This window comes from Cupressus sempervirens, chromosome 2 (genome assembly GCF_028749045.1).
Source record: "Cupressus sempervirens isolate cs-2001-9-10 chromosome 2, ASM2874904v1, whole genome shotgun sequence".
In the NCBI taxonomy this organism is placed as follows: domain Eukaryota; kingdom Viridiplantae; phylum Streptophyta; class Pinopsida; order Cupressales; family Cupressaceae; genus Cupressus; species Cupressus sempervirens.
In genome coordinates this window covers 556,034,912-556,062,590 of record NC_143119.1, presented here as the reverse complement: position 1 = coordinate 556,062,590, position 27,679 = coordinate 556,034,912, and the positions used below count along the sequence as shown (strand labels likewise).

Here is a 27,679-nt window from a genome sequence, read left to right as displayed (position 1 = left end):
ATGGCTAGCTCTTGTCTAGCCATGAGGTGGGTGCTGGGTGCTCTAGCAATTTTTTGTGTGCCTATCGCGGCTACAATGGGAGAGGTGGTTGCCGCTAGCCTCTCTCGTGCCCCTGTTATTGATTGAACGCTGGTGTCAAGGCGGATAGATATGTCAGATTTTGAAATGGTGGATGCTAATGTTGGATCAATTAGAGTGGCATGAAGCCCACACTCGAGGTGCTATTCCTACACTCTCCTTTAGATCATGTTTTCTTGTCACTCAACTAGCACAATTTTGGAAAAAGGTTTGGTAGCGGTTGCAAGCCCTCACCGTGTCTACTTGGTGATTTTAAAACTTGATCTAAAATGGGAGCCCTCATCTAGCACCTCTGTTCAGTGTTGCTCGGGTATTAAATAAATTTGTGCTATCAACGCGAATCCCACAACAAATTCCTACCCTTGGACTGTCTCTTAGATCACTCGATCGATGCAATTACAGAAGAGACTTGGTAGTAGTTGCCAGTCTACATCGCATCTGTTCAGCAATTTTGAAGTTGATCTAATGGTGAGCCCTTGTCTAGCCATGAGGTGGCTGTTTGGTGCTCTAACAAATTTTTGTGTGCCTATCGTGGCTACAATGGGAGCTTTGATAACAAAAGCTCTTGGCAACCCTCCCCAATAGAATTAGTGCAGGTGTTCGAGAAAGACACATTATTCAGATTTTGAATATTGGCACTAGTGTTGTTTCTATTGGAAGGATCGTAAAGCTATCCCAATTTTTCTATGCAAGGGCTCTCTCCCCAGAGTCATTCTCTTTGCAACAACTTCTTTGGTGCAAAATTTTTGGAATGATTTAGCAGCAGTTGTCATTCCAATAGTGCCATTGTGGTGGTTTCCTAGGCAGCAATCTGAAGGGTGAGTCATCATCTAGCAGTTGGGTTGCGCATCACGAGTGACAAGGGAGCCTTTGTTATTGGAAGCTCCTCATGGCCATTTGACCAGAAGAGCCATTGCTTGTGTGAGAAAGGAGGAACGCAACCTTAGATTCCAAAAAAAATTAATGGCATTGGATCTAAATATAAGAGTGCAATAAAGAAATAGCCCATTTTCTATGCGCGGCTCCCCAAAGTTTCTCTTCTTTCTCACTCCATCCGCACAAATTTAAGAGTTGTTCGATAGTGGTTGTCATTCCAATGTGTCATTGCGATGATCTAGAGAGCAATGTTAAGGGTAGGAGCTTGTGTCTAGCATTTGGGAGTTTGTGCAAGTGAGCAGGGGAGCTTCTCTTATCAAAACCTCTCTGTGGCCTTTGAATATGGACCCAGTGCTGACGATATCGATGGATAAGAGCCTTGGATTCTAAATTTTTTCATAGCTAACAATTGTTTTTGTGAGAGATGGGTAGAAAAGCACATCCCAATTTCTATGTGGGAGCTCCCTAAAGTCGCCTCTATGCAACTCAATCGGCACAACATTGGGAATGGTTTGACAACAGCTGTCATTCCAATGTATCATCAGGATGTCTTGGAAAGTGGTCTTTCAAGGGTGAGCTCGTGTCTAGTACTTGGATTATGTGTCACATCACAAGTGAATGGGGAGATCTCTCTATGAATGGCAGCATGGTTATTGCAAGAGAAAATTGACTTAGTCAGAGCATTGGCCTTGAGCCATTATGATGGCCTTGCAATTTCTCTTTAATTGCAACCTATGTTTGCACAGTAGCAGATTTTGCATGTAAGATAGGCCTTGTTCTTGACAGTTCCAGGAGATTACCTCTGAAACTTTTGGATTGGGACCCTTAATGGTGAAATTCATCTAGTTGATCGAATGAAGCTCGATGTGCTTGTATCTATTCTGAGACAGTAATGATGGTCACTAATCTATGGTGGTGAGTATATCCCATTCGATAATTGCAATGATAGAGCTGGTGGGAAGTACTTTTTGCTTTGTTTTGTTGGATACCCTATATGTAGGTGTCTACATAGCTTGGAACACGCTACACATTTGGTGTTCAATTCAAAGATGCGCTTGTTGCTGAGTGTATGGAGTTGTATCTTTTAGCCAAGGGCTGTTTCTCTTGGCACATTCTATCATTGCATTTTTATCTTGCCTAGACGGCAAGAAGGAAAGAGATGGTTGCACGGGTGCATTGCTTGACGTCCCTAATTTCATCAAGGGTCCACTCTCCACCCTAAGTTTTTTTTGATTGGTAGAGCCTTGGGATTAAGAGGGGCGGTGGAAAAAGGTTTGGTTGCCGCATAATTTATTTGCTAGTGCATTCTCGTTGCATGCTTGCCTATTCACTGTCTCATCCTATAGAAGTGCATGGCACTGTCATGACAACTTTTGTGGTCTGGGCCAGTAGAAGCATAGAGTATTATCAATATTTTTTGTTTGGATGCGGAAAATCTCCATGCCTTTTCCTGCCCGTGCGATACGAATAGCTGCGGCTCATGGGTTTTGTGGGATATACTCTTCTTCAGCTTCCCCCTAAAGAGAGCGTTTGGTTTTTGCAATGTGTAGACAAAAATCCCAAGGTGTTTCATCTCTCTTTCGATGCGATATTTTGGGAGGGCTTGTCGATGTATGGACATTTGTACGGGGTGCAACAAAAAGCATGTAGAGGGAATATGCCTAGGAAATGGATGTCTCTGAGTTTCCTTACTTAGTTGCGTGTGTGGTGTACATCTTTGCATTATGACTTTGCTGCGAGAATTTCTAATTCGAGCATTTTGGGGGAACGGGTTTCGTACGAGATGTTCTTCTCAGGCTCCTACGAACTAGAGAAATTGTCTTTGGAATGCTCTAACAAGTGCAAGCCCAATGTGTCTGTCTAGGGGAAGAAATCACACGAATGCTTTTTGTCGAGATGTGGGTGCTCGTAGGTGGTTCCCTTGTGGTGCAGTTCTTCAGTATGTGCATGTGCATGAGATTGAAGCTTGTCCGACAATGCTAGTGTGAGTGTTCTCCCTTAGGAAATTTTTTGTACCTGTGCTGGCAGATCATGTGTCATGGGGAAAGGTTAGCGAGGCTATGTTGGGAAAGGAGATATTTTCCAAAGGTTAGACATGTCCGTGTATGCGGACGGGCTCTCATCACCTATAGATGTACGAATGGGGCATTATACACGATGCCCTTGAGCACCCTTATAATTGAGGTGGTTGCATGCACAGTGATGCCCCCACCAATCGCATAACCAGCCATTTTTTTGACTCGAACTACCCTTCACCCTTTAGCATTGTGCTCTCTATTGGCACTTCGGCAACTAGCTCTTCGTCATGGGAAAATGTTTGTTGTGATCGAGAAGGATTTTGTCTGTGTGGGTGCACCTCAATAGGCATGTATCAGGCATATGCCTGGGAAATGGATGTCTCTAAGTGGCATTACAATTGAGGTGGCTATGTGCATGGTGTATCTCGTACAAACTTGAGGCTTCTTTCCAAGTAGTGGTGATAGCGAGTTCGAGGGTAAAGGGTTCCGTACGAGATGTTCTTCCCAGGTGCCTATGAACCGAGGCTCCCTGTTTAGCCCTCTCCGACCGACGATAGGACACTTTCCTCTTGTGTGAAATCTTTGAGCATTGTGAGTCTAGCATGTGTTGTTAATGTCATATGCTACCTGGTCGATCCTACTAGTAGTCATATGCTTGTCTCAAAGATTAAGCCATGCATATGAAAGTATGGACTATTTCAGACTGTGAAACTACGGATGGCTCATTAAATCAGTTATAGTTTCTTTGATGGTACTTTGCTACTCAAATAACTATAGTAATTCTAGAGCTAATACATGAACCAAATCCCAACTCTTAGAAGGGATGCATTTATTAGATAAAAGGTCAGAACGGGCTCACCCGCTATTCTGATGATTCATAATAACTCGATGGATCGCACAGCCTTTGCACTGGCAACACTTCATTCAAATTTATGCCCTATCAACTTTCGATGGTAGGATAGAGGCCTACCATGGTGGTGATGGGTGATGGAGAATTAGGGTTTGATTCCAGAGAGGGAGCCTGAGAAATGGCTACCACATCCAAGGAAGGCATCAGGCATGCAAATTACCAAATCAAGTCTGGTAATTGGAATGAGTATAATCTAAATCCCTTAACAAGGATCCATTGGAGGGAGAGTCTGGTGCTAGCAGCCATGGTAATTCTAGCTCCAATAGCATATATTTATGTTGTTGTAGCTAAAAAGCTCATAGTTGGACCTTGGGTCGTCATGGTCGGTCTGCCTTCTGGGTGTGCACTGGCCCTCATGTCCCTTCTGCTGGCGGTGTGTTCCTAGCCTTAATTGGCAGGGTCGCAGTTCTGGTGCTGTTACTTTGAAAAAATTAGAGTTCTCAAAGCAAGCCTATGCTCTCTATACATTAGTATGGAATAACAGGATAGGAATCTGGTCCTATTCCATTAGCCTTCAAGACCAAAGTAATGATTAATAGGGACTGTCGGGGGCATTCGTATTTCATTGTCAGAGGTGAAATTCTCTGATTTATGGAAGATTAACCATTGCAAAAGAATTTTCCAAGGATGTTTTCATTAATCAAGAATGAAAGTTGGGGGCTCGAAGATGATCAGATACCATCCTAGTCTCAACCATAAATGATGCTGACTAGGGATCGACAGATGTTGCTCTAAGGACTCCGCCAACACCTTCTGAGAAATCAGAGTGTTTGGGTTCCAAGGGGAGTATGGTCACAAGGCTAAAACTTAAAGGAATTGATGAAAGGGCACCACCAGGAGTGGAGCCTATGGCTTAATTTGATTCAACACAAGGAAACTTACCAGGTCCAGACATAGTAAGGATTGACAGATTGAGATCTCTTTCTTGATTCTATGGGTGGTGGTGCATGGCCATTCTTATTTGGTGGAGCAATTTGTCTGGTTAATTCCATTAACGAATGACACCTCAGCCTGCTAACTAGCTATGTGGAGGTTCCCCTTCACGACCAACTTCTTAGAGGGACTATGGCCTCCTAGGCCATGGGAGTTTGAGGCAATAATAGGTCTGTGATGACCTTAGATGTTCTGGGCTGCACATGCGCTACACTGATGCAACCAATGAGTTTCTCTCCCTAGCTTGAAAGGTTTGGGAAATCTTGCCAAATTGCATCATGATGGGGATAGACCATTGCAATTATTGATCTTCAACAAGGAATTCCTAGTAAGAGCGAGTCATCAGCTCGCGTTGACTACATCCCTACCCTTTGTACACACTGCCTGTTGTTCCTACCGATTTAATGATCTGGTGAAGTGTTCAGATCATGGCAAGGATGGCGGTATCTGTTGGCAATGCCGTGAGAAGTTCATTTAACCTTATTATTTAGAGGAAGGAGAAGTCGTAACAAGGTTACCGTAGGTGAACCTACGGTAGGATCATTGTCAATTTGAGACCCTGAATCATGTAGGGGATGGATCTGGCCTCTTCCCTGCCCCCAAAATCTTGGCGACATGGGGACACTTGGCCCTACAGCGATGTAATGGATGGCCAAGCTATGGGTCCAGTGCTGTCAAGCTTGAGGGTCACATCGAATGCTATAATTGAAAGCGTAGATTCCCCGCAGGGTGAAGAAGAGACTCGAATGCAATCTAGATTAGGATCAGTGCCTTTGAATGACGTCTGCATTAGAGCGAGAGGTCTTTGCTCAGTTTCAGTTCAGAGTGGGTCCGAGCCTTTTCTCTTATTGAGATTTCATGGTCTGATCACATGTGCAACACTGTACTAGGGATCTGTCATTTTGACGACAGCAAGTCAGGACTGCCACAACCCCTCGTTGCCTTGCCCAGGTGTGTTGACTCATCACTTGGAGCATTCTATGTTTAGGATGGGTGTACTCACATGATTTGTAGGGCAAGGGACCTATTTGCTGACATGGCTCTCCCATGCATTGACTCCCACCTTTTTCGAGGTGATGGGGTGAGGAAATACCACAGCCTTCCTCATTGCACCCATTAGGTGCTGAGGGTTTCGGATGTGTCAACACCCAACACACAGGTGCATCGTGCACCTTATAAATCCAAAGAAAAAAGCATGATCTAGTGCCTTGTGTACTTGGGTCACCAAAAGACAAAAACATAACAAAATCATGACTCTCAAAAATAGATATCTCAGCTCTCGTCACAATGAAGAATGCAGCGAAATGTGATACTTAGTGTGAATTGCAGAATCCCGTGAATCATCAAGTCTTTGAATGCAAGTTGCACCTGAGGCCTCAACCAAGGGCACATCTTCTTGGGCATTGCACTACAAATTTTTTCCCTCCCTAGCATAGAGCAAAAATGGTTGTTTGTGACTGCAAGTGGTGCGTGGTCAGCTGAAATGAGCATGAGGTCCATCGATCCATTGTGACGAGTGGTGGCTCGCAAAGGCCGACGTTGGTTTGCGCTAATCAAATGATTCCTCATGAGGAAATTTATGTTGGGCTCAGTGGCCCACTGTAATGTGGGCATGCTACATCTCTAATGCATCCCCAAGTCAGGCATAAATACCCGCTGAGTTTAAGCATACCAATAAGCAAAGGAAAAGAAACTTACCAGGCTTCCCCTAGTAACGGCGAGTGAATCGGGAAGAGCCCAGCATGAGAATCGATGACCAAACCTATCAAATTGTAGTCTGTAGAAGTGTCCTTAGTGATGGACAAGGCCCAAGTCCCCTAGAAGGGGGCACCAAGGAGGGTGAGAGCCCCATCGGGCCCAGACCCTGTCGCACCACGAGGCACTGTCGGCGAGTCAGGTTGTTTGGGAATGCAGCCCTAATCGAGTGGTAAATTTCATCCAAGGCTAGATACGGGTCGGCACACCAAGTACTCCACCAAGTCGACTCTTTAAGTTTGTTCACAAAGTCATTAAACTAGGTTGGCCCACCAAGTACTCTGACCAAGTTGACTCTCTAAGTTTGTTCATCAAGTCACCCCACCAAGTACTGTCCCCAAGTAAACTTTTTAGGTCCGTTCATCAAGCCAACCTGTAAAGTTGATCCTTTAAGATTTTTCATCAAGTCACCCCACCAAATCGACTATTTAAGTCCTTTCATCAATTCACCCAACAAGCTAACTCTTTAAGTTCGTTCATCAAGTCAACAGAACAAGTACTCTCACCAAGTCCACTCTTTAAGTCCATTCATCAAGTCACCCCACCAGGTTGGCCCACCAAGTACTCCAACCAAGTTTATTCTTTAAGTTTGATCATTAGTTCACCCCACCAAGTACTCTCACCAAGTCAACTCTTTAGGTCCGTTCATCAAGTCACCCTTCCAAGTTGACCCTTTAAGTCTTTTCATCAAGTCGCCTCACCAAGTTGACTCTTTAAGCCCTTTCATCAAGTCACCCCACCAAGTCGACTCTTCAAGTCTGTTCATCAAGTCACCAGAACAAGTAATCTAACCAAGTCGACTCTTTAAGTCCGTTCATCAAGTCACCCCACCAGGTTGGCCAACCAAGTACTCCCACCAAGTCGACTCTTTAAGTCCATTCATCAGTTCACCCTGCCAAGTACTCTCACCAAGTTGACTCTTTAAGTCTACTCATCAAGTCGAGCCACCAAGTACTCTCACCAAGTTGACTCTTTAAGTCCGTTCATCAAGTTTCCCCACCAAGTACTCTAACCAAGTCGATTCTTCAAGTGCGTTCATCAAATCACCCCACCATGTACTCTCACCAAGTCAACTCTTTAAGTTTGTTCATCAAATCACCCCACCAAGTACTCTCACCAGGCCAACTCTTTAGGTCTATTCATCAAGTCACCCCACCAAGTCAACCCTTTAAGACTGTTCATCAAGTCACCCCACCAAGTTCTCTCACTAAGTCGACTCTTTAAGTCCTTTCATCAAGTCACCCCACCAAGTCAACTCTTTAAGTCTGTTCATCAAGCCACTAGAACAAGTACTCTCACCAAGTCGACTCTTTATGTCCCTTCATCAAGTCACCCCACCAGGTCGGCCCACCAAGTACTCCCACCAAGTCGACTCTTTAAGTCTGTTCATCAATTCACCCCGCCAAGTACTCTCACCAAGTTGATTCTTTAATTTTGCTCATCAAGTTGAGCCACCAAGTACTCTCACCAAGTTGACTCTTTGAGTCTATTAATCAAGTCACCCCACCAAGTACTCTAACCAAGTCAATTCTTCAAGTGCATTCATCAAGTCACCCCACCAAGTACTCTCACCAAGTTGACTCTTTAAGTCTATTCATCAAGTCACCCCACCAAGTGCTCTCACCAAGTCAACTCTTTAGGTCTGTTCACCAAGTCACCTCGCCAAGTTGACCCTTTAAGTCTGTTCATCAAGTTACCCCACCAAGTACTCTCACCAAGTCGACTCTTTAAGTCCTTTCATCAACTCACCCCACCAAGTCGACTATTTAAGTCCATTCATCAAGTCTCCAGAACAAGTACTCTCACCAAGTTGACTATTTATGTCCCTTCATCAAGTCACCCCAAGAGGTCGGCCCAAGAAGTCGACTCTTTAAGTTCATTCATCATTTCACCCTACCAAGTACTCTCACCAAGTGGACTCTTTAAGTCTGCTCATCAAGTCGAGCCACCAAGTACTCTCACCAAGTCGACTCTTTGAGTCTTTTCGTCAAGTCACCCCACCAAGTACTCTAACCAAGTCAATTCTTCAGGTGCATTCATCAAGTCACCCAAAAAAGTACTCTCACCAAGTTGAATCTTTAAGTCTATTCATCAAGTCACCCCACCAAGTACTCTCACCAAGTCAACTCTTTAAGTTTGTTCATCAAGTCACCCCACCAAGTACTCTCACCAAGTCAACTCTTTAGGTACGGTAATCAAGTCACCCTGCCAAGTTGACCCTTTAACTCCATTCATCAAGTCACCCTACCAAGTAATCTCACCAAGTTGACTCTTTAAGTCCTTTCATCAATTTACCCCACCAAGTCAACTCTTTAGGTCCGTTCATCAAGTCACTAGAGCAAGTACTCTCACCAAGTTAACTCTTTAAGTTTGTTCATCAAGTCACCCCACCAAGTGGGCCCACCAAGTACTCTCACCATGTTGACTCTTTAAATCTGTTCATTAGTTCACCCTGCCAAGTACACACAACAAGTTGACTCTTTAAGTCTGGTCATCAAGTCACGCCACCAAGTACTATCACCGAGTCAACTCTTTACATCCATTCATCAAGTGACCAGAACAAGTACTCTTACCAAGTCAATTCTTTAAGTCCATTCATCAATTCACCACACCAGGTTGGCCCACCAAGTACTCCCACCAAGTCGACTCTTTAAGTCTGTTCATTAGTTCACCCCACCAAGTACTCTCACCAAGTTGACTCTTTAAGTTTTCTCATCAAGTCGAGCCATCGAGTACTCTCACCAAGTTGACTCTTTAAGTCCGTTCATCAAGTTACCCCACCAAGTACTCGAACCAAGTTGATTCTTCAAGTGCGTTCATCAAGTGACCCAACCAAGTACTCTCCCCAAGTTGACTCTTTAAGTCCTTTCATCAAGTCACCCCACCAAGTTGACTCTTTAAGTCCATTCATCAAGTCACTAGAACAAGTACTCTCACCAAGTCGACTCTTTATGTCCTTTCATCAAGTCACCCCACTAGGTCGGCCCACCAAGTACTCCCACCAAGTTGACTCTTTAAGTCTGTTAATCAGTTCACCCTACCAAGTACTCTCACCAAGTTGACTTTTTAAGTCTGCTCATAAAGTCAAGGAACCAAGTACTCTCACCAAGTCGACTCTTTGAGTATGTTCATCAAGTCACCCCACCAAGTACTCTCACCAAGTCGATTCTTCAAGTGCGTTCATCAAGCGAGCCCACCAAGTACTCTCACCAAGTCGACTCTTTAAGTTTTTTCATCAAGTCACCCCACCAAGTACTCTCTGCAAGTCAACTCTTTAGGTCCATTCACAAAGTCACCCCGCCAAGTCGACCCTTTAAGTTTGTTCATTAAGTCAACCCACCAAGTACTCTCACTAAGTTGACTCTTTAAGTCCTCTCGTAAACTCACCCCACCAAGTCGAGTCTTTAATTCCATTCATCAAGTCTCCAGAACAAGTAATCTCACCAAGTTGACTATTTATGTCCGTTCATCAAGTCACCCCACCAAGTCAGCCCACCAAGTTGACTCTTTAAGTTGATTCATCAATTCACCCTGCCAAGTACACTCACCAAGTGGAATCTTTAAGTCTGCTCATCAAGTCGAGCCCCCAAGTACTCTCACCAAGTCGACTCTTTGAGTCCGTTCATCAAGTCACCCCACCAAGTACTCTAACCAAGTTTATTCTTCAAGTGCATTCATCAAGTCACCTGAACAAGTACTCTCACCAAGTCGACTCTTTAAGTCTGTTCATACAGTCACCCCACCAAGTAATCTCACCAAGTCAACTCTTTAGGTCCATTCATCAAATCAACCCACCAAGTTGTCCCTTCAAATGCATTCATCAAGTCACCCCACCAAATACTCTCACGAAGTTGACTCTTTAAGTCCTTTCATCAAGTCACCCCACCAAGTACTCTCACCAAGTCAACTCTTTAGGTACGTTTATCAAGTCACCCTACCAAGTCGACCCTTTAAGTTTGTTCATCAAGTCACCCTACCAAGTACTCTCACCAAGTCGACTCTTTAAGTCCTTTCATCAAGTCACCCCACCATCTTGACTCTTTAAGTCCATTCATCAAGTCACCAGAACAAGTACTCACACCAAGTTGACTCTTTAAGTATGTTCATCAAGTCACCCCACCAGGTTGGCCCACCAAGTACTCTCACCAAGTTGACTCTTTAAGTCTATTCATCAGTTCACCCCACCAAGTAATCTCAACAAGTTGAATCTTAAATTCAGATCATCAAGTCACGCCACCAAGTACTCTCACCAAGTCAGTCCATTCATCAAGTCACTCCACCAGGTTTGCCCACCAAGTTGACTCTTTAAGTCCATTCAGCAGTTCTCCCTGCCAAGTACTCTCACCAAGTTGACCCTTTAAGTCTGTTCATCAAGTCACCCCACCAAGAACTCTCACCAAGTCGACTCTTTAAGTCCTTTCATCAAGTCACCCCACCAAGTCGACTCTTTAAGTCTGTTCATCATGTCACTAGAACAAGTACTCTCACCAAGTCAAATATCTAAGACCGTTCATCAAGTCACCCCACTAGGTTGGTCCACTAAGTACTCTCACCAAGTTCAATCTTTAAGTCCATTCATCAGTTCACCCTGACAAGTATTCTCACCAAGTTGACTCTTTAAGTTTGCTCATCGAATTGCAACACCAAGTACTCTCACCAAGTCGACTGTTTAAGTTCGTTCATCAAGTCACCCCACCAAGTACTCTAACCAAGTCGATTCTTCAAGTGTGTCCATCAAGTCACCCAACCAAGTACTCTCACCAAGTCAACTCTTTAACTATGTTCATCAAGTCACCCCACCAAGTACTCTCACCAGGTCAACTCTTTAGGTCCGTTTGTCAAGTCACCCCACCATGTTGACCCTTCAAGTGCATTCATCAAGTCACACCACTAAGTACTCTCACCAATTTGCCTCTTTAAGTCTATTCATCAAGTCACCCCACCAAGTACTCTCACCAAGTCAACTCTTTAAAACTGTTCATCAAGTCACCCCACCAAGTCGACCCTTGAAGTCCATTCATCAAGTCACCCCACCAAGTACTCTCACCAAGTTGACTCTTTAAGTCTATTCACGAAGTCACCCAACCAGGTTGACCAACCAAGTACTCTCACCAAGTCGACTCTCTAAGTCTGTTCATCAAGTCACCCCACCAAGTACTCTCACCAAGTTAACTCTTTAGGTTCGTTCATCAAGTTACCTCGCAAAGTCGACCCTTTAAGTTCATTCATCAAGTCACCCCACCAAGTTGACTCTTTAAGTCCTTTCATCAAGTCACCCCACCAAGCTAACTCTTTAAGTCCATTCATCAAGTCACCAGAACAAGTACTCTCACCAAGTCGACTCTATAAGTTTGTTCATCAAGTCACCAGAACAAGTACTCTCACCAAGTCGACTCTATAAGTTTGTTCATCAAGTCACCCCACCAGGTCAGCCCACCAAGTACTCCCACTAAGTTGACTCTTTAAGTCTCTTCAACAATTCACCCTGCCAAGTACTCTCACCAAGTCAACTCTTTAGGTCCATTCATCAAGTTACCATGCCAAGTTGACCCTTTAAGTCCATTTATCAAGTTGTCCCACCAAGTACTCTCATCGAGTCAACTCTTTAAGTCCTTTCATCAAGTCACCCCACCAAGTTGACTCTTCAAGTCCATTCATTAAGTCACCCCGCCAGGTCAGCCCACCAAGTACTCTCACCAAGTTGACTCTTTAAGTTTGTTCATCATGTCACCCTGCTAGGTTGGCCTGCCAATTACTCTCACCAAGTCGACTCTTTAGGTTTGTTCATCAAGTCACCCCACCAAGTACTCTCACCAAGTCAACTCTTTAAGTTCATTCATTAAGTCACTCCCCCAGGTCGGCGCACCAAGTACTCTCACCAAGTTGACCTTTTAAGTTCGGTCATCAAGTCACCCTGCTAGGTCGGCCCACCAAGTATTCTCACAAAGTTGACTCTTTAGGGCCGTTCATCAATGCACCCCGTCAGCTCGGCCCACGAAGTTCTCTCATCAAGTTAACTCTTTAAGTTCGTTCATCAAGTCACCCCGCCAGTTTGACCCACCAAGTACTCTCACAAAGTCAAGTCTCTAAGTTCATTCATCAAGTCACCCTGCCAGGTCAGCCCACAAAGTACTCTCACCAAGTCACCCCACTAGTTTGACCCACCTAGTCAAATCTTTAAGTTCCTTCATCAAGTCACCCAGCCAAGTCGACCCACCAAGTTGACTCTTTAAGTTTTTTCATCAAGTCACTTGACCAGGTTAGCCCACCGAGTTCTCTCACCAAGTTTATTCTTTAAGTTTTTTCATCAAGTCACTGCGCCAGGTCAGCCCACCAAGTACTCTCACCAAGTCGACTCTCTAAGTTTGTTCATCAAGTCACCCTGCTAGGTTGACCCACAAAGTTGACTCTTTAAGTTCGTTCATCAAGTCACCCTACCAAGTCAGCCCACCAAGTTGACTCTTTAGGTTTGTTCATCAAGTCACCCCACCAAGTACTCTCACCAAGTCGACGCTTTAAGTTCGTTCATCAAATCACCCTGCTATGTCTGCCCACCAAGTACTCTCACCAAGTTGACTCTTTAGGTTCATTCATCAAGTCACCCTGCCAGGTTAGCCCACCAAGTGGACTCTTTAAGCTCATTCATCAAGTCACCCGGCCACATCAACCCACCAAGTCACCAAGTACTCTCACCAAGTCGACTCGCTAAGTTCGTTCATCAAGTCACCCCGCTAGGTCAGCCCACCAAGTCGACTCTTTAAGTTCATTTATCAAGTCACCCCACCAGGTCGGCCCACAAAGTAGTCTCGGCAAGTCAACTCTTTAATTTTATTTAGGCTAGCCAAGTCATCTCACCACCAGGCTAGCCAGCTCTGCTTGCCAAGGCATCTCACCATGTGGTCTCACCAAGTCACCCCAGAAATTTGCCTCAACAAGTTGACTCTTTAACTAGATGTTCACAAAGTCAAGTCACCACATTGACTTACCATGTCACCTTACCAAGTTGCCCCATATGGTCACATCTTAAACTATACTCACCATGTCAAATTTATAGCTCAATTCCCCAAGTCATCTTGCCAAGGTGGCTCATGAGTCAAAAGTTCAAGTGCACCCACCAAGTTGAGTCTTTAAGTTTGCTCACCAAGTCTGCTTGCTAGGTCGGCTCACCGAGTCAAGTTGTCTCACCCAATTGACTTACCATCTTTTGTGACTGTCAATTTACTCTTATGGCTCATGAAATCACACCACCTAATGGATGTCAATTTTTGGCTCCGTTGCCAAATTCAGCAAAAACAGGGTCATGGATGGCTATTCGGTTACATCTTTCAATGAATTGATTTTTTTAAGGCACTTGTCTTCGTGAATGCATGTTCTCAAATGCAGAGCAAGCCTTGCACTAATATCTTATATAGGAGAGGAAGTGTGCTCAAAATAAAGTCGATTCATAATTTTCAAATTCGGTAGCCTTGGATATAAAATGGAAGTTGAGCCATTCTAGCTGAGCCATAAATTTTGAATTGGGTTGCCTACGATACAAAATTCAAGCCGAGCCATAATTTTAAAATTTGGGTAACTTGTGATATAAAATGGGTACTTGAGCCATTCTACTTGAGTCATAATTCTCAAATTGGGTAGCTTCCAATATAAAATGGTCGTCGAGCCATTCTAGTCGGTCTCCAAAAATTGATCGATTTACCCCCCTGACTAATGCAATCAAATCACCTAACCAATACCAATCTTTGTCTCCATTAACAACCTCATCAAAAATGGGGTCATGGATGGCTATTCAATCACATTTTTCATTGAATTGGGTTTTAAGGTACTTGTCCACTGAATGTACATTTTTGATGTAGAGTAAGCCTTGCACTAATAGCTTATATAGGGGAGGTAGTGTGCTTTAAAATGGTGGGCAAGCCAGCCTGGCCGACCCGATCATGGCAAGCCATGCTGACTGACCTGATCTGGCTGAGCTATTCTGGCTGAGCCATGCTCGCCAAGCTGATCTCGGTGAGTCATTTTAGTTAACCTGATCTGGGCATGCCATGCTAGCCAAGCCGTTCTAGGTGAGCCATGCTTGCTGACCCGATCTAGGTGAGCCATTCTGGCCGAGCTCCAAAAATGGTGTCGTGGATGGCTGTTTGGTCACATTTTTCATTGAATTGTATTTTTAATTGATTTTTCTGTGGTATCACAGATGTCCAATGCAGAAGGAGCCTCACACTAATAGGTTATATAGGAGAGGTGGTTGCCGCGAGCCTCTCCCATGCACCTTTCATTGATTCAACATTGGTGTCTAGGCGGATCAGATTGTTGGGTTTTCAAATGGTGTATGCTGATGTTGAATCAATGAAAGGGGCATGAAGAGATATCAATGCTTTTCCTTGGCTCTCCTTTAGATCATGTTTTGTGATGACTCAATTTTGGAAAAGGTGAGGCAATAGTTTCTAATCCATGGCATGTATTTTTGGTGATTTTAAAACTTGATCTATACGTGAGCCCTTGTTTAGCACTCTGATGTTGCTTGGTATAATGGCAATTTGCTATGGGTGCTTGGTGCTCTAGTAATTTGTCATAGTATACTTATCAGGGCTACATGGGAGCTTTAATACCGAAAGTTCTTGGCAAAAAATGGTGGTCGAGCCATGTTGGCCAACCCGATCTGGGTGAGCCATTTTGGCTGACGTGATCTCGGTGACCCATGGTGGCCGACCCGATCTGGGTGAGCCATTCTGGCCGACCTGATCTGGGTGAGCCATTCTAGTTAACCCAATCTGGACAAGCCATTTTCATCGACCCGATCTGGCTGAGATCCAAAAACAGTGTCGTGGATGGCTGTTTGGTCACATTTTTCATTGAATTAGATTTTTAAGGGATTTTTCTATGCTATAGTAGATTTATAATGCAGAAGGAGCCTCACACTAATAGCTTATATAGGAGAGGTGGTTTCCACGAGCTTCTCCCATGCCCCTTTCATTGATTCAACATTGGTGTCTAGGCAGATCGAATTGTTGCATTTTCAAATGGTGTATGCTGATGTTGAATCAATGAAAGGGGAATGAAGCGATCTGTGAGAGCTTTTCCTCGGCTCTCCTTTAGATCATGTTTTTCGATGACTCAATTTTTGAAAAGGTGAGGCAGCAGTTGCCGATCCATGGCATGTCTTTTTGGTGATTTTAAAACTTGATCTAAATGTGAGCCCTTATCTAGCACTCCGACGTTGCTTGGTATAATGGAAATTTGCTATGGGCCAACCCGATTTGGGCGAGCCATGCTGGCCAACCCAATCTGGGTTAGCCATTTTTGTCGACCCAATTTGGCTCTTCTTTGTCACTCCATTGGCACAAATTCAAGAGTTGTTCAACAATAGTTTTTATTCCAATGTGTCATTGCGGTGATCTGGAGAGCGATGCTAAGGGTGGTAGCTTGTGTCTAGCATTTGGGATGTTTGTGCAAGTGAGAAGGGGAGCTTCTCTTATCAAAACCTCTTCGTGGCCTTTTAATATAGACCCAGTGGTTACGATATCGATGGATACGAGCCTTGGATTCTAAATTTATTCAGCTAACATTGGTTTTTGTGAGAGATGGGTACGAAACCACTTCCCAATTCCTATGCGGGAGCTCCCTGAGATCGCCTCTGTACCAACTTGATCGGCACAACATTAGGAATGGTTTGACTGCGGTTGTCATTCTAATGTTTCATTGGGATGTCTTGGAAAGTGGCCTTTCAAGGGCAATCTCATGTCTAGCACTTGGATTGTGCATCATCACAAGTGAATGGGGAGATCTCTCTATGAATGGCGGCATGGTGATTGCAAGAGAAAATTCACTTAGTAGTCGGAGCATTGGCCTCGGGCCATTGTGACACCCTTGCAATTTCTCTATAATTGCAACCTATGTTTGCGCAGTAGCAGAGTTTGCATGTAAGATTGGCCTTTGTTCTTGATAGTTCCAGGAGATGACTTCCAAAACTTTTGGATTTGGCCCCTTCAAGGTGAAATTCATCCAGTTCATCAGATGAGCTCGATGAACAATTCACTCCCTTGGCTCCATGAATTCAAATCCCATCCAGCTGCCATAGACACTCCAAATGCCAAGCCATTGTTACAATGCCATCTTACTCAGACTCCTAGACGATCAAGGCTGACATTGTGTTCACTCCTCTCAAGTAAACCTCAAAAAAGGCACCGAGGCAAACAGTATTGTCGAGTCATCCTACACAAGCTGTTCCACCCGAGCTGAGCTGTTCTGCCCGATCTCTAGAAGGTGGCCATTTCACTACCTTGGCTCCATGAATTCCCATCTCCTAATCGATGAAAATCTTTTGCTCCTCTGACAACCTCATAAAAAATGGGGTCGTGGATGGCTGTTTGGTCACATTTTTCAATGATTTCAATTTTAAGGCAGTTTTCAGTGTGTTCGCTAATTTCTAATGTAGAGCGAGCCTCACACTAATAGCTTATATAGGAGAGTGGTTGCCACGAGCCTCTCTCGTGCCCCTCTCATTGATTCAATTCCGGTGTTAAGGCGAATGGATATGTCAAATTTTGAAATGATGGACACTGACATTGAATCAATTAGAGGGGCATGAAGCCCACCCTTGAGGTGCTATTCCTCGACTCTCCTTTAGATCATGTTTTCTTGTCACCCAGCTGGCACAATTTTAGAAAAAGGTTTGGTAGTAGTAGCTAGACCTCACCGCATCTACTTGGTGATTTTAAAAGTTGATCTAAAATTGGAGCCCTCATCTAGCACCTTCATCCGGTGTTGCTCAGGTATTGCATAAATTTTTGCTATCGGCGCAAATCCCCCAATGAATGCCTACCCTTGGACTGTCTCTTAGATCACCTTCTTCGATCACTTGACCAACACAATTACGGAAGAGACTTGGTAGTGGTTTCCATTCTACAGCATGTCTCTTCAGTGATTTCAAAGTTGATCTAATGGGGAGCCCTTCTCTAGCCATGAGGTGGGTGCCTGACACTCTAGCAATTTTTTGTGTGCCTATTGCAGCTACAATGGGAGCTTTGATAACAAAAGATCTCGGTGACCCTCCCCAATAAGAGTGGAATGAAGCAGCAGCCTATTTTCTATGCATAGCTCCCCAAAGTTGCTCTTCTTTCTCACTCCATCTACACAAATTTGGGAGTTGTTCAACAATAGTTATTATTCCAATGTGTCATTGCGGTGATCTGGAGAGTGATGCTAAGGGTAGGAGCTTCTGCATAGCATTTGGTATGTTTGTGCGAGTGAGCAGGGGAGCTTCTCTTATCAAAACCTCTCTGTGGCCTTTGAATATAGACCCAGTACCGACGATATCGATGGATACGAGCCTTGGATTCTAAATTTGTTCACAACTAACATTGGTTTTTGTGAGAAATGGGTATGAAAGCACATCCCAATTGCTATGCGAGAGCTCCCTAAGGTCGTCTCTATGCCAACTCGATCGACACAACATTGGGAATGGTTTGACAGTGGTTGTCGTTCCAAAGTATCATCGAGGGATGTCTTGGAAAGTGGTCTTTCAAGGGCGAGCTCGCATCTAACACTTGGATTGTGCGTCGCATCACAAGTGAATGGGGATATCTCTCTGTGAATGGCGGCATGGTGATTGCAAGAGAAAATTGACTTAGTCAAAGCATTGGCCTCAGGCCATTGTGACAGCCTTGCAATTTCTCCTTAATTGCAACCTATGTTTGTGCAGTAGCAGAATTTGCATGTAAGATTGGCCTTATTCTTGATAGTTCTAATAGATGACCTCTAAAACTTTTGGATTGGGCCCCTTCAAGGTGAAATTCAAACAATTGATCAGATGAGCTCGATGACCATTTCACTCCTTGGCTCCATGTATTCACATCTCTTAACCAATGAAAATCTTTTGCTCCTCTACTGACCTCATAAAAAATTGGGTCGTGGATGGCTCTTTGGTCAGAATTTTCAACGATTTGGATTTTTAAGGCAGTTGTTGGTGTGTTCACTAATTTCTAATGTAGAGCAAGCCTTGCACTAATAGCTTATATAGGAGAGGTGGTTGCCACAAGCCTCTCCCATGCCCCTCTCATTGATTAAACTTCGATGTCAGGGCAGATGGATATGTCAAATTTTGAAATGGTGGATGCTGACATTGAATCAGTTAGAGGGGCATGAAGCCCACCCTTGAGGTTCTATTCATCAACTCTCCTTTAGATCATGTTTTCTCTTCACTCAACTGGCGCAATTTTGAAAAAAGGTTTGGCAGTGGTTGCTAGCCCTCACCACATCTACTTGGTGATTTTAAAACCTGATCTAAAATGGGAGCCCTCGTCTAGCACCTCTGTCCCGTGTTTCCCGCCTATTGCATAAATTTTTTCTATTAGCCTGAATCCCCCAACAAATCCCTAGCCTTGGACTCTCTCTTAGATCACCTTCTTTGATCACTCGATCGACACAATTATGAAAGAGACTTGGCAGCGGTTTCCATTCTATAGCGTGTCTGTTCAGCAATTTCAAAGTTGATCTAATGGTGAACCCTTGCCTAGCCATGAGGTGGGTGCTTGGTGCTCTAGAAATTTTTTATGTGCCTATCATGGCTACAATGGGAGCTTTGATAAAAAAAGGTCTCGGTGACCCTCCCCAATAGAATCAGTGCTGGTGTTTGAGAAAGACACGTTATTCAGATTTGGAATATTGGCACTAGCATCATTTCTATTGGAAGGGATGTGAAGCCATCCCAATTTTGCTATGGGAGGGCTATCTCCCCAGAGTCATTTTCTTTGCAATTACTTCTTTGGCACAATTTTTTTTGAATGGTTTGATAGCAGTTGTCGTTCTAATGGTGCCATTGTAGTGGTTTCCTGGGCAGCGATCTGAAGGGCGAGTCATCGTCTAGCAGTTGGGTTGTGCATCACGAGTGACAAGGGAGCCTTTGTTATCAAAAGCTCCCTGTGGCCATTTGATTAGAAGAGCCATTGCTTGTGTGAGAAAGGATGAATGCAGCCTCGAATTCCAAACAAAATCAATGATGTTAGATCTATATAAGAGTAGAATGAAGTAGCAGCAGCCCATTTGCTATGCACGGCTCCCCAAAGTTGCTCTTCTTTCTCACTCCATTGCCACAATTTCAAGAGTTGTTCGATAATGGTTTTCATTCCAATGTGTCATTGCGGTGATCTAGAGACTGATGCTAAGGGTGGGAGCTTGTGTCTAGAATTTGGGATGTTTGTACAAGTGAGCAGGGGAGCTTCTCTTATAAGAACCTCTACGTGGCCTTTGAATATAGACCCAGTGCCAATGATATTGATGGGTACGAGCGCTTGGATTCTAAATTTTTTCATAGCTAATGTTGGTTTTTGTGAGAGATAGGTATGAAATCACATCCTGATCACTACGCGGGAGCTCCCTAAGGTTCAACAACAGTTGTCATTCCAATGTGTCATTGGGGGATGTCTTGGAAAGTGGTCTTTCAAGGGAAAGCTCACGTCTAGCACTTAGATTGTGCGTCACATCACAAGTGAATGGGGTGATCTCTCTGTGAACGGCGGCATGGTGATTGCAAGAGAAAATTGACTTAGTCAGAGCATTGGCCTCAGGCCATTGTGACGGCATTGCAATTTCTCTTTAATTGCAACCTATGTTTGCACAGTAGCAGAGTTTGCATGTAAGATATGCCTTGTTCTTGATAGTTCTAGGAGATGACCTCTAGAACTTTTGGATTGGGCCCCTTCAAGGTGAAATTCATCCAATTGATCAAATGAGCTCGATGACCATTTCAGTCCCTTGGCTCCATGAATTCACATCTCCTAACCGATGACAATCTTTTGCTCCTCTGCCGACCTCATAAAAAATTGGGTCGTGGATGGCTGTTTGTTGAAAATTTTCAATGATTTGGATTTTTAAGGCAATTATCGATGTGTTTGCTAATGTCTAATGTAGAGCAAGCATTGCACTAATAGCTTATATAGGAGAGGTGGTTGCCACGAGCCTCTCCTATGCCCATCTAATTGATTCAATGCTGGTGTCAAGGTGGATAGATATGTCAAATTTTGAAACGGTGGATGCTGACGTTGAATCAATTGGAGGGGCATGAAGCCCACCCTCGAGGTGCTATTCCTAGACTCTCCTTTAGATCATTTTTTCTTGTCACTCAGCTGGCACAATTTTGAAAAGAGGTTTGGCCATAGTTGCCAGCCCTAACCACGTCTACTTGGTGATTTTAAAACTTGATCTCAAACAGGAGCCCTCATCTAGCACCTTCGTTCGGTGTTGCTTGAGTATTGCATAAATTTTTGCTATCGGCGTGAATCTCCCAATGAATGCCTACCCTTGGACTCTCTCTTAGATCACGTTCCTCTATATCTTGACTGACACAATTATGGAAGAGACTTGGCAATGGTTGCCATTCTACAGTGCATTTGTTCAATGATTTCGAAGTTGATCTAATGGTGAGCCCTTGTCTAGCCATGAGGTGGGTGCTTGGTGCTCTAGCAATTTTTTGTTTGCCTATCATGGCTACAATGGGAGAGGTGGTTTCTATGAGCCTCTCCCGTGCCCCCCTGATTGATTCAATTCCACTGTTAAGGTGGATGGATATGTCATATTTTGAAATGGTGGACATCGATGTTGAATCAATTAGAGGGGAATGAAGCCCACCCTCGAGGTGCTATTCCTTGACTCTCCTTTACATCATATTTTCTTGACATTCAGCTGGCACAATTTTTGAAAAAGGTTTGGTAGCGATGGAAAACCCTCACCACATCTGTTCAATGATTTTGAAGTTGATTTAATGGCGAGCCCTTGTCTAGCCATGAGGTGGGTGGTGGGCGCTCTAGCAAAAAAAATTTTGTGCCTATCATGGCTAAAATGGGAGAGGTGGTTGCCGCGAGCCTCTCTCATGCCCCCCTCATTGATTCAATGTCGGTGTCAAGGCGAATGGATATGTTAGATTTTGAAATGGTGGACATTGACGTTGAATCAATTAGAGGGGCATGAAGCCCACCCTCGAGGTGCTATTCTTGGACTCTCCTTTAGATCATGTTTTCTTGTCACTTAGCTGGCGCAATTTCAAAAAAAGGTTTGGCAGCAGTTGCCAGCCCTCACCGCATCAACTTGGTGATTTTAAAACTTGATCTAAAATAGGAGCCCTCGTCTAGCACCTCCATCCGGTGTTGCTCAGGTATTGCATAAATTTTTTCTATCAGTGTGAATCCCCCAACAAATTCTTACCCTTGGACCCTCTCTTAGATCACCTTCTTTGATCACTTGATCGATGCAATTACGAAAGAGACTTGGCAACAGTTGCCTTTCTACAGTGCATTTTTTTAGTGATTTTGTAGTTGATCTAATGACAAGACCTTGTCTAGCCATGAGGTGGGTGCTCAGCGCTCTACCAATTTTTTGTGTGCCTATCATGGCTACAATGGGAGAGGTGGTTGCCACGAGCCTCTCCCATGCCCCCCTCATTGATTAAATGCCAGTGTCAAGGTGGATGGATATGTCAAATTTTGAAATGGTGGACGCCGATGTTGAATCTATTAGAGGGGCATGAAGCCCACCCTCGAGGTGCTATTCCTCGACTCTCCTTTAGATCATGTTTTCTTGTCACTCTTCTGGGAAAATTTTGGAAAAAGGTTTGGCAGTAGTTGCCAGTCCTCACCACGTCTACTTGGTGATTTTAAAACTTGATCTAAAATGGGAGCCCTCATCTAGCACGTCCATTCGATGTTGCTCAGGTATTGCATAATTTTTTTCTATCAACGAGAGTCCCCCAATGAATGCCTACCATTGGACTATTTCTTAGATCACCTTATTCGATCACTCAACCAACAAAATTATAGAAGAGACTTGGTAGCAGTTTCCATTCTACAGCGCGTCTGTTTAGCAATTTTGAAGTTGATCTAATGGCAAGCCCTTGTCTAGCCATGAGGTGGGTGTTGGGCACTCTAGCAATTTTTTGTGTGCCTATCGTGGCTACAATGGGAGAGGTGGTTGCCATGATCCTCTCTTGTGCCCCTCTGATTGATTCAATGCCAGTGTCAAGGTGGATGGATATCTCAGATCTTGAAATGGTGGACGCTGACGTTGAATCAATTAGAGGGGCATTAAGCCCAACCTTGAGGTGATATTCATGGACTCTCCTTTAGATAATGGTTTCTTTTCACTTAGTTGGTGCAATTTTGGAAAAAGGTTTGGCAGCAGTTGCCAGCCCTCATCATGTCTACTTGGTGATTTTAAAACTTGATCTAAAATGGGAGCCCTCGTCTAGCACCTCCATCCAGTGTTGCTTGGGTATTGCGTAAATTTTTTCTATCATCACGAATCCCCCAACAAATGCCTACCCTTGGACTCTCTCTTAGATCACCTTCTTTGATCACTTGACTGATGCAATTATGGAAGAGACTTGGCAACGGTTTCCATTCTATAGTGCATCTGTTCAACAATTTCAAAGTTGATCTAATGGCGAGCCCTTGTCTAGCCATGAGGTGGGTGTTGGGTGCTCTAGCAATCTTTTGTGTGCCTATTGTGGCTACAATGGGAGAGGTGGTTTCCAAAAGCCTCTCCCATGCCCCTCTCATTGATTCAAAGCTAGTGTCAAGGCAGATGGATATGTCAAATTTTGAAACGGTGGATGTCGATGTTGGATCAATTAGAAGGGCATGAAGCCCACCCTTGAGGTGCTATTCCTGGAGTCTCCTTTAGATCATGTTTACTTGTCACTCAACTGGTGCAATTTTGAAAAAAGGTTTGGTAGTGGTTTCCAGCCCTCACCACGTCTACTTGGTGATTTTGGAACTTGATCTAAAATGGGAGCCCTCGTCTAGCACCTCCGTCTGGTGTTGCTCGGGTATTGCATAAGTTTTTGCTATTGGTGCGAATCCCCCAAAAAATGCCTACCCTTGGACTATCTCTTAGATCACCTTCTTTGATCACTCGACTAACACAATTATAGAAGAGACTTGGTAGCAGTTGCCAGTCTACAGTGCGTTTGCTCAGCAATATTGAAGTTGATCTAATGGCGAGCCCTTGTCTAGCCATGAGATGAGTGTTTGGCACTCTAGAAAAATTTTGTGTGCCTATCACAGCTACAATGGGAGCTTTGATAACAAAAGCTCTCGGTGACCCCCCCAATAGAATCAGTGTAGGTGTTCAAGAAAGACACATTATTCAGATTTTGAATATTGGCACAGCATCATTTCTATTGGAAGGGTCGTGAAGCCATCTCGATTTTGCTATTGGAGGGCTCTCTCCCCAGAGTCATTCTCTTTGTAACAACTTCTTTGGCACAAAATTTTTGAAATGGTTCGGCAGTGGTTGTTGTTCTAATGGTGTCGTTGTGGTGGTTGCCTGGGTAGCAATCTAAAGGGGAAGCCATCATCTAACAGTTGGGCTGCGCATCACAAGTGACAAGGGAGCCTTTGTTATCGAAAGCTCCCCATGGCCATTTGATTAGAAGAGCCATTGCTTATGTGAGCAAGGACTAATACAACCTCAAATTCCAAATGAAATCAATGACATCGGATCTATATATAAGAGCAGAATGAAGTAGCATCCCATTTGCTATGTGCGGCTACCAAAAGTTGCTCTTCTTTCTCACTCCATCTACACAAATTCGAGAGTTTTTCAATAGCTGTTGTCATTCCAATGTGTCATTACGGTGATCTTGAGAGTGATGCTAAGGGCAGGAGCTTGTGTCTAGCATTTGGGATGTTTGTGCAAGCAAGCAGGGGAGCTTCTCTTATTGAAACCTCTCTATGGCCTTTGAATATAGACCTAGTGCCGATGATATTGATGGATATGAGCCTTGGATTCTAATTTGTTCACAGCTAACATTGGTTTTTGTGAGAGATGGGTACAAAAGCACATCCCGATTTCTATGTGGGAGGTCCCTATGGTCACCTCTGTGCAACTCGATCAGTACAACATTGGGAATGGTTTGACAATAGCTATCATTCCAATGTGTCATCAGGATGTCTTAGAAAGTGGTCTTTCAAGGGCAAGCTCGCATCTAGCACTTGGATTATGCATCGCATCAGAAGTGAATGGGGAGATCTCCCTATGAATGGCAGCATGGTGATTGCAAGAGAAAATTGACTTAGTCAGAGCATTGGCCTCGAGCCATTGTGATGGCCTTACAATTTCTCTTTAATTGAAACCTATGTTTACACAGTAGCAGAGTTTTCATTTAAGATAGGCCTTGTTCTTCACAGTTCTAGGAGATGAGCTCTGAAACTTTTGGATTGGGTCCCTTCAAGGTGAAATTCATCCAATTGATCGGATAAAGCTTGATGTGCTTGTATCTATTTTGAGATGGTAATGATTGCCATTAATCTATGGTGGTGAGTATATCCCATTCGGTAATTGCAATGGCAGAGCTAGTGGGAAGTACTTGTCACTTTATTTTGTTGGATACCCTATATGTAGGTGTCTGCATGGCTTACAACACACTACACATTTGGTGTTCAATTCTAAGATGCGCTTTTTGCTGAGTGTATGGAGTTGCATCTTTTAGCCAAGGGCTCTATCTCTTAGCACGTTCTATTATTGCATTTTTATCCTGCTTGGATGACAAGAAGGAAAGAGATGGTTGCACGGGTGCGTTGATCGACATCCCTAATTTCATCAAGGATCCACTCTCCACCATAATTTTTTGCTGATTGGTAGAACCTTGGGATTGAGAGGGGGGCCGGCGAAAGGTTTAGTTGCTGCATAATTTATTCTCTAGTGCATTCTTGATGTGTGCTCGCCTCTTCACTATCTCATCCTACAGAAGTGCATGGCACTATTGTGATAGCTTTCGTGGTTCAGGCTAGTAGAAGCATAGAGTATTACCAATAATTTTTGTTTGGATGCAAAATCTCTCCATGCACTGTCCTGCCCATGCGATTTGAATGGCTGCAGCTCATGGGTTCTGTGGGAGATACTCTTCTTCAGCTTCCCACTAAAGAGAGCATTTAGTGTTTGCATTGTGTGGACAAAAAGCCAAAGGCATTTCATCTCTCTTCAGATAAAAAATTCTAGGAGGGCTTGTCAAAGTATGGTTGTTTGTATGAGGTGCACCAAAAAATGTGTAGGGGGCATATGCCTAGGAAATGGATGTCTCTGAGTGTCCTTACTTGGTTGCGTGCATGGTGTACATCTTTACATTATGACTCTGCTGCGAGAATTTGTGATTCAAGCATTTTGGGGGAACAGGTTTCGTACGAGATGTTCTTCTCACGCTCCTGTGAACTAGAGTGCTCGTCTTTGCAATGCTTCGAAAAGTGCAGGCCCAACATGTCTATCTAGGGGAAGAAATCACATGAATGCTTTTTGCTGAGATGTGGTGCTTGCGAGTGGTTCCTTCACAGTGCAGTTCTTTGGTATGTGCATGTGCATGAGATTGAATCTTGTCCAACAATGCTAGTGTGATTGTTCACCCGTAGGAAATTTTTTGTACCTGCACTGGCAGATCATGTGTCATGGGGAACGATTAGCGAGGCTATGCTGGGAAAGGATATATTTGCTAGAGGTTAGACATGTCCGTGTATGTGGGTGGGATCTCATCACCTATAAATGTGCAAAGGGGGTGTTATACATGATTCCCTTGAGTGGCCTTATAATTGAGGTGGTCGTATGCATAGTGATGCCCTCGCCAATTGCATAACCAGCCATGTTTTTGACTCACATGGCCCTTCACCCTTTAGAATGGTGGTCTCCATTGGCACTTTGGCAACCAGCTCTTCATCATGGGAAAATGTTTGTTGCGATCGAGAAGGATTTTCTCTATGTGGGTGCACCTCAACAGGCATGTAGGAGGCATATGCCTAGGAAATGGATGTCACTAAGTGACCTTACAATTGAGTTGGCTACATGCGTGGTGCATCTCGTATAGACTTGAGGCTTCTTTTTGAGTAGTGGCGACAGCGAGTTTGAGGGTAAAGGGTTCTATACAGGATGTTCTTCCCAGGTGCCTATGAACCGAGGCTCCCTATTCGGCCCTCTTCGATCGACGATGGGAAACTTTCCGCTTGTGTGAAATATTTGAGCATTATGAGTCCTGCATGTGCTGTGAACATCATTCTTGTTGCTTGTGCAGAAAATTATGTTTGGATGCATGACAGAGTGAATAAAAATTTTGTTTTCCCATCGCGGCGGGCATCCCTTGGCTGTAGTAGGTCTTGGGGGTCCCCTCGTTCTTAGAAGCTACCTGGTCAATCCTATCAGTAGTCGTATGCTTTTCTCAAAGATTCAGCCATGCATGTCTAAGTATGAACTATTTCAGACTATGCCAGGGATCTATCTTTTCGACGGCAACAAGTCGAGATTGCTGCAACCCCCCATTGCCTTGCCTAGGTGTGTTGACTCATTCCTTGGAGCATTCTGTGTTTAGGATTGGTGCACTTGCATGATTTGCGGGGCAAGGGTCCCATCTGTTGACACGGCTCTCCCATGTGTCGACTCCCACCTTTACGAGGTGATGGGGTGGGGACACACCACAACATTCCTCGTTGCACCCATTGGGTGCTCGGGGTTTGGGATGTGTCAACACCCAACACACGAGTGCATCATGCACCTTAGAAATCCAAAGAACAAAGAATGATCTAGGGCCTTGCATGCTTGGGTTGCCGAAAGACAAAAACATAATAAAATCATGACTCTTAGCAATGGATATGTCAGCTCTCACCACGATGAAGAATGTAGTGAAATGTGATACTTAGTGTGAATTGCAGAATCCCGTGAATCATCAAGTCTTTGAACACAAGTTGCGCTCGAGGCCTCGACCAAGGGCATGTCTACTTGGGCATCACACTACCAAATTTTTCCCTCCCTAGCGAGGAGTGGAGATGGCTTTCCATGTTCACAAGTGGCGTACGGTCAGCTGAAATGAGCACGAGGTTCGTCGATATGTCACGATGAGTGGTGGCTCACAAAGTTGAGTGTTGGTTTGTGCTGATCGAACTATTCCTCATGAGGAACTTTATTTTGGGCTCAGCAACCTACCACAGTGTGGGCATGCTACATCTCTACCATGTCCCCAAGTCAGGCATGAATACCCGCTGAGTTTAAGCATATCAATAAGTGGAGGAAAAGAAACTTACCAGGATTCCCCTAGTAACAGCGAGTGACCTGGGAAGAGCCTAACATGAAAATTGATGGT

At 44.1% G+C, this 27,679-nt stretch overlaps 3 non-coding genes and 1 pseudogene across 3 annotated transcripts in view; all 4 read left to right on the top strand.

Annotated features, from left to right (window-relative positions):
* The first annotated feature begins 3,596 nt into the window (after positions 1–3,596).
* On the top strand, positions 3,597–5,361 carry LOC149573766 (18S ribosomal RNA; annotated as a pseudogene).
* A 706-nt stretch (positions 5,362–6,067) lies between these two features.
* LOC149573765 (5.8S ribosomal RNA) lies at positions 6,068–6,221 on the top strand. The gene has a single exon (XR_016361345.1). It is a non-coding gene; the product is annotated as a 5.8S ribosomal RNA (ribosomal RNA).
* A 20,953-nt stretch (positions 6,222–27,174) lies between these two features.
* LOC149573764 (5.8S ribosomal RNA) lies at positions 27,175–27,328 on the top strand. The gene has a single exon (XR_016361309.1). It is a non-coding gene; the product is annotated as a 5.8S ribosomal RNA (ribosomal RNA).
* A 223-nt stretch (positions 27,329–27,551) lies between these two features.
* LOC149573763 (25S ribosomal RNA) overlaps positions 27,552–27,679 on the top strand; it is a 3,367-nt gene continuing 3,239 nt past the window's right edge. Inside the window, exon 1 of the ribosomal RNA XR_016361054.1 lies at positions 27,552–27,679. This exon is cut by the window's right edge and continues 3,239 nt beyond it. This is a non-coding gene — a ribosomal RNA (25S ribosomal RNA).